Here is a 12,683-nt window from a genome sequence, read left to right on the forward strand (position 1 = left end):
CATACTGTCATTTCTCCCATTTAAAAAAATAAAAAATCATCTCTTTCTCAACCCTATTTCTTCATCTCTCATCCCAATTCTCTGCTCTTCTCTGCCAGCAGAATTTTCAGTGGAGCTGTTTATAATCTCTGCCCCCACTTCCCCTTTTGAACTCGCCACCACCCACTGAGGTCCCAGGGCCTTTTTAGCAGCACCTGACACGGACAATTCATCACTCCCTTTTAGAAACCCTTCCCTCACTGGCCTCCAGAACTCCACCCTTTTTTGGTTTTTCTCTTACCTCATTCAATCCTCCATCTGGGTCTCTTTTGCTGTTTCATCTTCCTAACTAATATATATTAGAAAGTATCAGGGATGAGGTGTCTCCCCCATCTCACCCAGGCCTATGTCTTTAAATACAATTTATATGCTAATAATACCCAAACTTGACCTCTCTCTTGAATACCAACTGCCTCCCTTCACATCTATTGATCTGTCTAATAGATAACCCAAAATGTAGAATGTCCCAAACCAAACTCTTGGTCTCCCCCACAAAGTCTGCTCCTCTCACAGCCTCCTACTCAGAATGCAGCAACTCTGCACTTCCACCTGCCTAGGCCAAAGCCTCGGAGTCAACTTCAATGTTTCTCTTTTTCTCACATGCTTCATCTAGTTCAACAAAAAAAGTTCTTTTGACTTTATTTTCAAAACAGATCTGAATCCAACTGCTTTTCACTATTGCCATCCTGGCCCAAGCCACCATCATCTCTCACCTGGGTTATTACCAACGCTCTTATCCTGGTATCCTGACTTGATCAACATCTGCTGACAAATTAATGGGCGTGATGTAGGGTAATGGAAAGTACATGGCCTTTGGAGCAAACATACAGGTCCGTGCCCTGAATTTGACCTTTATTAGTCAAAGATTTCTAAGACATAACACCAATATAAGAACAAATTAATAAATAGGACTTTATCAAAAATTTTTAAAATTCTCTTTAAAAAAAGACTACTATTATCCATTTATAATTAAAACACTCAATAAAATGTGTATAGAAGGAAATTACCTCAACATAATAAGGGCCATATATGACAAAACCTCAGCTAATATCATACTCAATGGTGAAAAACTGAAGCTTTTCCTCTAAGATCAGAAATAAGACAAAGATGGTCTCATTCACCACTGTTATTCAACACAGTACTGGAAATCCTAACGAAAGCAACCAGGAGAGAAAAAGAAATAAAAGACATCCAAATTAGGAATGAAAAAATAAATTATAACTCTTTGCAGATGACCTGATGTTTTATATAAAAAATCCCAAAGACTATACCAAGAAAAAAAAAATAGAAACAATAAATAAATACAATAAAGTTACAGGATACAAAATCAATGTATAAAAATGCATTGTATTCTTATATACCGTGAAATTTCAGAAAAAAGAAATGGAAAAAAATTCTATGTGCAATTGAAACAAAAAGAATAATTTACCTGGGAATAAACTTGACAAAAAAAATCTGAAGGACCTCTACACTGAAAACTACAAGACATTATTGAAAGAAATTGAAGACACAAAGAAATGGAAAGGTACTGTGAGTTTATGGATTAAAAGAATCACCATTGTTAAAAGTCATATTACCCAAAGCAATCTACAGATTTAATGAAATCTCCACCAGAATCCCAATGGCATTTTTCAAAGAAATAGAACAAAAAGTCATCAAATTTTTATGTAACAACAAAAGACTCCAAATGCCAAAATCAATCCTGAAAAAAAAAAAAGAGCAAAATTAAAATTGAGAGCCCAGAAATAAGCCTATATGTATAGGGGCAACTAATTTTCAACAAAGGAGCCAAAAATATACACTGAAGAAAAGAAAGTCTTTTTAATAAATGGTGTTGGGAAAATTGGAAAACCACATGCAAAATAATGAAACTAGACTGCAACTTGACACCATATACAAAAATTAATGTAAAATGGATCAAAAACCTAAATATAAGACCTGAAACAACACAATACATAGAAGAAAACATAGGTACTAAAGTTATGGACGTCGGTTTCAGAGAAGATTTCATGAATTTGACCCCAAAGACAAAGAAAGTAAGAGCAAAAATAAATGAATGGGACTACATAAAACTAAAAAGCTTCTGCACAACAACAAAAACTATCAACAAAACAAAATGCAACCAACCAAATGGGAGAAGATACTTACAAAAAATACAACAAATGACTAATATCCAAAATATGTAAAGAACTCATACAACTCAACAACCAAATATCAAACAATCTAATTGTAAAAATGGGCAAATAACCTGAACTACTTTTCCCAATAAGATATACAATGGCCAACAGATACATGAAAGATACACAACTTCACTAGCTATAAGGAAAATACAAATCAAAACCAAATTGAGATATCACCTCATACATGTTAGAATGTCTATTATCAATAAGACAAGAAATAACAAGTATTGGAGAGGGATGTGGAAAAAAGGAACCCTCATACACTACCAGTGGGAATGTAAATTAGTACAGCCACTATGGAAGACAGTATGGAGGTCCCTCAAAAAATTAAGAATGGAACTATCTTATGATCTAACAATCCATCTTCAGAAAAATTGGAAAACATTTATCCATAAATATATATGTACCTCTATGTTCATTGCAGCATTATTCATGGTAGTCAAGACATGGAAATAAGTCAAGAAGGAAATAAGCTTCCTTCTATGGATGATTGGATAAAGAAGAGGTAGTACATATATACAATGGAATCTTACTCAGCCATAAGAAAGATGAAATACTGCCATTTGTGACAATATAAATGACTCTTGAGAGTATTACACAAAGTGAAATACGACAAAAATACGACAAAAAAAGACAAGACAAAAAAAGACATATGATTTCACTCACATGTGGGATATAAAACAGAGCACAACAAATGAGCAAACAAAAATAAAAACAAAAAACCTCTTAGACACAGACAACAACAGTATGGTGGTTGCCAGAATGAAAGGGGATGGAGGGTGGTTGAAGAGATAAAAGGAGGTCAAATATATGGTAACAGAAGGAGACTTGTCTTTGCGTAGTGAGCACACAATGCAGTATACTATTAATGTATTATAGAATTGTACACTTGAAACTTATATAATGTTATAAACAATGTTACCCCAGTAAATTGAATTTTTAAAAAGACCATTATGAGAATGAAAGACAAACCATAGACTAGGAAAAAAATATTTGCAAATTATATATGTGATAAAGGACTTGTATCCAGCATATATTAAAAAGTCTCAAAACTTAATAATATTAAACAACAAAAAAAAACCCAATTTATAAAAATGGGTGAAATATCTAAACAGACATTTCACCCAAGAAGATATAAGGATGCCAATATGCAATGAAAAGATTTTCAACAGCATTAACCATTAGAGAAATGCAAATTAAAACCACTATAAGGTAGCACTACACATTTATTAACTAAATAGACTAAACACAGCCAGCGTTGACAAAGACATGGAAGAATTGAAACTCTCATACACTGCAAAGGGAGATGAAAAATGATGCTGTCACTTGGAAAAAGAGTTTGGCAATTTTTAAAAATATTTTTAAATTTTTTAGTTACAGTCAACATACAATATTTTATTAGTTTCGGGTGTACACATAGTGATTAGACATTTATATACCTTATGAAGTGATCACCCCAATAAGTCTAGTACCCATCTGACACCATACATAGTTATTACAATATTATTGACTACATTCTCCATGCTGTACTTTATATCCTGTCTGGTTCCATTAGCATGGGATTTTAGAAAATGCAAACTAATCCACAGTGAGAGAAAGCAAACCAGTGTTTGCCGGACATTAGGAGGAAAATTGGGGAGGGTAGATAAGGCACTAAAGAGAGAAACAAGGAACCTGGTGTCAGGGGGGTGGCGGGGGTATGTTCATCATATGGACTGTGGTTATGATTTCACAGTTATATGCATGGGTCAGAAATCAAATTATGCATTTTAAACACATGCAGTTTATTGACTATATCTCAATAAAGCTGTTAAAATAATAATAATGATAGCAGTTCTGGTCAAGAAAGCAGAGTAGGAAAATGCTGTGTTCACTTCATCCCATAACCACATCAAAGCTACAACTAAATTATAGAACAATCAATCTGAAGAATCATCTGGAGAGTAGCTGAACAGAAGTCTTCTAACTAAAGATATAAAGAAAAAGCCACATTGAGACTGGTAGGAGGAGTAGAGATGCTTAATGGGCTGGCCCTAAACACACATGGCAATTGAGAACGGGAGGGATATCTCTGTTGCAGAAGTCCCCCCTGAGGAGCAAGGGGTCCCAGCACCACACCAGCCTCCCTAACCCAGAGCACCAGTTCCAAAAAGAGAAGCCCCCACAGCATCTGGCTGTGAAAATCAGTGGCGATTTCATCCATCAGTCCAGGTGAGACAAAAAACTGCTGGAAACCCAGGCATCCTCTTAAAGGGCCTGCACATAGATTCGTTGGCAGACACTCACCCTGGGCTCTGGCAGAGAGACGACAGATGGGGAGGCATCAGAGACATACAGGGATAAACAGAGTTGTGTAGTTTCAGAGTGAGGACAGAAGGGACAGTTGCCATTGTCCCTGTGTTGAGTCTTCCCCCCACACAGTTAAATCTGATTCTGCATTGGCCTAGTGAAATTTGCTCACTTCACCTTGGTGATTCCCAACTTGCCCAATGCCAGAGGCTCTTTCCATGGTAAGCAGACAGCCTCAACGCCACTGCCATCTTTCTTTAAAAACTCTCAAAGGTCCACAGTCCCCAGTCAGGCAGTGGCCAGTCTTGGTATATCCTTTTATTAGTGGCCCCAGGCTCAGCAGTACTGCCAAATTTGAATCTGCATTAACTTCGTGAACACTACTTGCCCACCCTGATATTCCCTAAGATCCTGCCTCACCCAACTTGCATACCACTCAGCACTCTTTCAGTGGCTAAGACTTATGGTCAGCTTAAAGATGGCAGCAAAATTCCTGGTGCTATGAGCCTTGTTCTGAGCTGCCCCAGGCCCAGTACTGGTGACCCTCAGCCTCAGTTTGCAGAGTGGTCTTTCCCACATATCTCCAGGTCCAACACAGTCAACTACCAACCACAGATCACTTCTATTTCATAACAGGTAGCCTGGGCTGGTCACAGGCAGTGGCTAACCTTGGACTTCACCAGAGCCCCTCCCAAGAGGTCCCAGAACTAACACACTCAGTGGCCAGCTTTAAACCACAATGAACACAACCCAATTAGCACCACAAGCAGCATACCCAATGGTGGTCTTGGTAGAAACCAGAGCCCACTGGGGCAAATCCTGCTTTGTGGAGTCAGCTCCCACACCACAGGTTATGCTCTGGTCTCCTGACCAGTCCTCACAGTCAGTAAGCCTGAAGGTCAATCCCACCTTCTGACATGCCAAAAGTAATGAAATGTCAACTACAATAGAGTGGTACACAACCTGCTCAATGGACACTCCTGGAATATACCATTGAGGTGATCAGTGAGACTGTGCCACTGGGCCCCACAGGATACCTACTACATAAGACCACCCTGCCAAGATTGGGAGACATAGCAGATCTACCTAAGTAAATCATTAAGCATAGCAGCATTCGCATCATAGGGGTACCAAAAGGAGAAGAGAGAAAGCAAGGGATTGAGAACCTATATGAAAAAGCAACGACGGAAAACTTTCCTAACCTGGGAAGGAGGTATTTGTACAAGTCGGGGAAGTGCAGAGAGTCCCCAAAAAAGACGAATTCAAAGAGGCCCACACCAAGACACATTGTCATTAAAATAACAAAGGTTAAAGACAAAAAGAGAATCTTAAAAGCAGCAAGAAAAAAGCAATCAGTTAGCTACAAGGGACTGTCAGCTGATTTTACAAAAGAAACATTGAAGGCCAGAGGGATTGGCATAAAATATTCACAGTGATGAAAAGCAAGGACCTATGACTAAGATTACTCTACCCAGCAAAGCTATCCTTCAGAATTGAAGTACAGATAAAGAGCAAGCTTCCAAGACAAGAAAAAGCTAAAGGAGTTCATCACCACCAAACCAGTATTACAAGAAATGTTAAAGAGACTTCTTTAAGAAGAAGAGGAGAAAATAACATAAATACGAATAATAAAATGGCTATAGCTACATACCTATTAATAATTACTTTAAATGCAAATAAATTAAATGTTCTAATAAAAAGACATAAGGTAGCTGAACAAATAAGAACAAAAGACCCATATATATGCTATCTACAAGAGATCGACTTCAGATCAAAAGACCCACCAAGTAAACAGGTGGCACAATACAATACATTTTATGCAAAAGTATTGCTGGAGTAGCAATACTTACATCACACAAAATACACTTTTAAAAAAAAAGGCCGTAATAAGAGACAAGGAACTTTTCATAATGATAAAGAGATCAATTCAATAAGAGTATGTAATCCTTATAAACATTTATGTACCCAACATAGGTGCACCTAAATATATAAAGCAAAAATCAATGGACAAACAAGGAAGAGATAGTAGTACAGTAATAATAAAGGAGTTTAATACCCATTGACCTTAATGGATAGATGATTCAGACAGAAAATCAACAAGGAAACAGCAGCCTTAAATGACACATTAGACCAGACAGATTTAATTGATATTTTTAGGACATTTCACCCTAAAGCAGTAGAATACATTTTTTTCAAGCACATATGATATATTTTCCAGGTTAGACAGCATGTTATACCACAAAAGAAGTCTCAATAAATTCAAGAAGATTGAAATGATATCAAGATCTTCTCCAATCACAGTGGTATGAAATTAGAAATCAATTACAAGAAAAAAAAACTGAAAAACCCACAACACATCGAGGTAAATAACACACTACTAAACAATGAATGGGTTAACAAGGAAATTAAGGAAGAAATGAGGATACCTTAAGACAAATGAAAATAAAAACACAACAACCCAAATATCTATGGGACACAGAGAAAGCAGTCCTCAGAGGAAAATTTATAGCAATACAGGCCTACCTAAAGATACTAGAAAAATCTCAGTCATTCTAATCTTACAGTTAAAGGCACTAGAAAAAATGAGCAATAAAAGCTCAAAATTAGTAGAAGGAAGGAAATAATGAAAATCAGCAAAAATAAACAAAATAGAGTCTAAAAATAACAATACAAAAGATTAATGAAACCAAGAGCTGGTTCTTTGAAAATGTAAACAAAATTGATAAACCTTTAATCAGAATCATCAAGAAAAAAGAGAACCCATATAGATTAAATCAGAAATGAAAAAGAAGTAACAGCTGACACCACAGAAATAAAAGGGAGCATAAGAAAATACTGTGAAAAATTATTTGCCAACAAATTGGACAATCTGGAAGAAATGAATAAATACCTAGAAATATACAATCTTCCAAGACCAAATCAAGGAAAAAAAAAAAAAAAAACAGAAAATCTGAACTGACTGATAACTACTAACAACATAGAATCAGTAATCAAAAAACTCTCAACAAACAAAATCCTGGGTTAGATGGCTTAACAGATGAATTTTACCAAAAAATCAAAAAGAATTAACACCTATCCTTCTCAAACCATTTCTTTATGATAAAAACTTTCATCAAAGTGGGAATAGAGAGAACATACCTCAGCATAATAAAGGCCATATATGATAAACTCACAACTAACATCATACTAAACAATAAAAAGCTAAAAGTGTTAACTTAAGAGCAAGAACAAGACAAAGATGACCACTTTTGCCACTTTTATTCAACATAATATTGAAAGTTTCAGCCATAATTGGACAAGAAAAAGAAATAAAAAGCATCCAAATTGGAAAAGAAGAATTAAATTGTCATTATTTGTAAATGCTATGATACTATATATAGATACCCTAAAGATTCCACCAAAAACTTATTGAAACTGATGAATGAATTCAGTTCAGAATTAATATTCAGAAATATACCAGCAACAAACTATCAGGAGAAATTAAGAAAACCATTCTAATTATAATTGTATCAAAAGACTATGATAATCAAAACAACATGGTACTGGCATTAAAACAGACATAGAGATCAATAGAACAGAATAAACAGACCAGAAATAAACCAATGCCTATATGGTCAATACAAAGGAGTAATGGACAATGGACAAAGGACAATGGAGTAATGACGGTCTATTCAATAAATGGAAAACTGGACAGATATATGCAAAAGAAAATAAGTGAAACTAAACCACCTTCTTACACCATATAGAGAATAAACTCAAGGAGTGACATCAAGGGGTCCGCATAATGGGTCCGTCCCCTTGATCTCTCCACTTGAAACTACAAACAAATTGAACCTTAAAAAAATAATAACAAACTCAAATAGACACAAAAGTTTTGATATATTGTACTTTCATTGTCATTTGTTTCTATATATCTCTTGATCTCTCTTTTTATTTCTTTTATGACTCAGTCATTCTTCAGTAGCATGTTGTTTATTCTCCATGTATTTGTGGTTCTTCCCACTTTCTTTTTACAGTTGATCTCTAGCTTCAAAGCATTATGATCAGAGAATAACATAATGGTTGGTATGATTTCAGTACTTATATTTGTTGATGCTAGTTTTGTGTTTCAGCATGTGATCAATCCATGTGCACTGGAGAAGAATGTCTAAGCAATTGTAAATGTCAACTATGTCCAGTTGGTCTAATGTATCATTGAAGGATGTTATTTCCTTTTTGATTTTCTATTTGGATGATCTGTCCATATCTGACAGTGGGGTATTTAGGTCTCCTACCACAATAGTGTTTTGGTCAGTTTCTCCTTTGGTCAGTTCTGTTAGTAATTGCTTTACATATTTCGGGGCTCCCTGATTGAGAGCATAACTGTAAGTGTCACATTTTCTTGATGTATGATTCCCTTTATCATTATGAAGTGTCCCTCAGTATCTCTCTTTACCTTTCTTATCTTGAAGTTTATTTCACCTGATATTAGTGCTGCTACTCCTGCTTTTCCCTGAATGCCATTTGCTTGGACTATCATTTTCCACCCTTTCATTTTGAGTCTATATTTGTCTTTGGAACTGAGATGTGTCTCCTGAAAGCAGCATATGTTTTGTTTTACGGCCCAGTCTGCAACTCTGTGCCTGGGCTCTGCTTTGGGGAACTCACCGATCCCTTAGATAGGGCCGTTTGGGGAACCAACCACGATTTCTCTCCTTCCCCTCCTCCTGCAGAGAGCTCCAGCTGCGTGTGGCAACTTTTCTGTTCCTCCCATTTACCCTCCAGACTCTCACAATTTTGTCCTTTGGAAGCTCTTATGCACAGAAATCTCACTCAGACATTCTTGTGTGTAGGTCGGACGTTATTTGTTGAGTTTTAGATATCCATCTTATTGTTATTTTAAGAGGAGAGATCCAGGGAGATCCCTCACTCTGCTATGCTTCAGACACTACTCCTAATAAATTTTTTAAAAAGAATAAACATGTATTAAAGACTTCAATGTAAGACCCAAATCCATAAAACTCCTATAAGAAAACATAGACAGTAAACTCTCTGATATTGCTCTTAGTAATATTTTTTTCTGATATATCTCCTCTGGCAAGATAAACAAAAGAAAAAAAAAGCATATGGGACGACATCAAACTAAAAAAGGTTTTACGCAAAAAAGAAATCCATCGACAAATTGGAAAGACACTGTACTGAATGGGATGTATTTGCTAACGATACATCCAATAAGGAGTTAATATCCAAAATTTATAAAGAACTCATGCAACTTAATGGCAAAAAAACTAGCAATCCAATTTAAAAAATGGGCAGAAGACCTAAATAGGCATTTCTCCAAAAATAACATAAAGATGGCCAATAAACATGAAAAGCTGATCAACCTCACTAGCTATTAGGGAATGCAAATAAAAATCACAATGAAGTATCACCACACACCTATCAGAATGGCCATCATCAATAAATGAACAAACAATAAGTGTTGGTGAAGATTTGGAGAAAAGGGAACCTTTGTGCACTGTTGGTGGAATTGTAAATTGCTGCAGCTGCTATGGCAAGCAATGTGGAGTTTCCTCAAAAACATTAAAAATGGAACTATCATATGACCCAGCAATTCCACTTCTGGGTATTTATTCCAAGAAATCCAAAACACAAATTCTAAAAGATATATGCATCCCTATTTTCACTGCAGCATTATTTAGAATAGCCAAGGTATGGATGCAAACTATGTGCCCATTAATAGACAATTAGGTAAAGAAGATGTGGTATATATATTATACATAATATATATACTATGAAATATTACTCAGCCATAAAAAAAGAATGAAATCTCACCATATGTGACAACATTGTGGACCTAGAAGGTGTTATGCTAAGTGAAATAAAACAGAAAGGCAAATACCATATGATCTCACTTAAATGTGGAATCTAAAAAACAAAATAAACAAACAAACAAAACAGAAACACTCATAGAGGCAGGAAACAAATTGATGATTGCCAGATGAGACAGGGTTTGGGGGACTGGGTGAAAAAGGTGAAGAGATTAAAAAGTACAAATTGGTAATTACGAAATAGTCATGGGCATTTAAAGTAAAGCCCATAGGAAATATAGTCAATAGTATGGTAATAACTATGTATAGTGCCAGGTGGGTACTAGAATTATCAGGGGAATGACTCATAAATTATAAACTATATGAATATCTAACCACTATGTTGTACACCTGAAACTCAATATAAAGTAATATTGAATGTCAACTGTAATTAAAAAGATAGAAAAAAAGACGAAGGATATTGAATTTTTCAGACTTCCAGGTATAAAACAAATAAGTTATGGGGATATGGTGTATAGCATAGGGAACATAGTCAATAACATTGTAATAGCATTATATGATATCAGATAGTTGCTGGACTTATCATGGTGATCACTTCTTTAGGTATATAAAAGTTGAACAACGATGGCACACACTTGAAACTAATACAATACTGTATGTTAGCTACACTTTAATAAAAATCTTTAAAAAATATATGCACCACTATGTTCACTGCAGTGATATTTACAATAGCCAACATATGGAAGCAACCTAAGTGCCCATCAATAGACGATTGGATAAAAAACATGTGGTACATATATACTATAGACTATTACTTGGCCATAAAAAAAGAATAAAATCTTACCATTTGTGACAACATGGATAGACCCCGAGGGTATTATGCTAAGTAAAATAAGTCAGATAAAGGCATATACCATATAATTTTATTTATATTTGAATTTTAAAAACAAAATATACAAACAACCAAAACAGAAACAGACTTGTAGATTCAGAGAACAAACTGATGATTGCCAGAGAAAAAGAGAGCTAGGGAGCTGAGTGGTAAAAGGGAAGAGATTAAGAAGTACAAATTGGTATTTACAAAATAGTCATGGGAATGGCAAATACAGCATAGGGAATATTGTCGATAATATTGTAATATCTATGTATGGTACCAGGTGGGTACTAGACTTATCAGAGGGATCGCTCATAAATTATATAAATGTCTAACCACTATGTTGTATACCTGAAACTAATATAAAATAATATTGAATGCCAACTGTAATTATAAAATAAAAATAATAGTAAAATAGTAATAATGATAAATTAATAAGAAATGTGGGTAAAAAAATAAGTAAGAAAATAAGATAAAATCATAGGTGAGGTAAAATACAAAAATGTGTGCCATATGGTTCTATATACTAGTAAATGTAGCTCAAAAATTTAACTCTGAGCTTTCTAGCAGCAAAAGCAAAGAAGAATACATGATGTTCTAGATTTACAAGATAAAAACCATGCTAATTTCTCTAAAACACCACTTTTCAGAGTTTTAAGAAAGCCCTAAAAGCATTTCCCCTATAGGACCTCATATGGATTGCTATCATTTTATGAGCAACATTTTGACTAACATGCTAATGCTAATCTCCCATGTTCCTCTTTCTTACAGCATTTCTCAGAAAAATCAGAGTGTGTGAACACAATGTGATGCAGCTTCCATGCACCTTCGAGAGGTCTCATCAGTGTTACCCAGAGGTGCACATGGCCTGGCCTCCTCCAAGGGTGACTCCATTTACTGGAGGAAGGGACGTGAAGTGGTTGCTTAGTAAGGTGGGGATGTTGAGAGGAGAGAAGCCTTCACCCCATAAATAGTAGCTCTCCAATGAATTTAAGGTAAAATGTGTCAGAATGGTTAATAAGACCAGGATTTGAAGATCTGAGAGGAAGCCCCATGAAGGCAAGACTAGGAGACTCATGAAGAAGGAATCCCTGCCTATTATCCTACTGATGGGCCAGTCCTAACCCACCAAGGACACAGCCTTTCCCAACTGGACCTGCCCCAGGCCACGGCCACCACCCCTCTTCAAGTTAGGGCCTGGCCCTATCTCTGTTGCCTTAGCAGTCCTTCACAAATATTAACTTTAGCAACCAAACTTTTGAGAAGAGGCAATAGAATTCAAGGTTCTAACCTCTGGTGAGAAACCAAAGTTATCAAAAATTTAGTAAGGTTTTGGCACTGACAAACCTGGCTCTATCCCACAGTTCTTCTGGTATGAATTCACTCCATTCATAGCTCTTTATAATCTCAAACATTTTCCAAAACATGGGTTCTGACACTAAATGTTGGAGCAACATATAAATTGGAGAGACAGAACCCTCCTCTGAGGTT

Source organism: Pteropus vampyrus, unplaced genomic scaffold (genome assembly GCF_000151845.1).
Source record: "Pteropus vampyrus isolate Shadow unplaced genomic scaffold, Pvam_2.0 Scaffold509, whole genome shotgun sequence".
Taxonomy (NCBI): domain Eukaryota; kingdom Metazoa; phylum Chordata; class Mammalia; order Chiroptera; family Pteropodidae; genus Pteropus; species Pteropus vampyrus.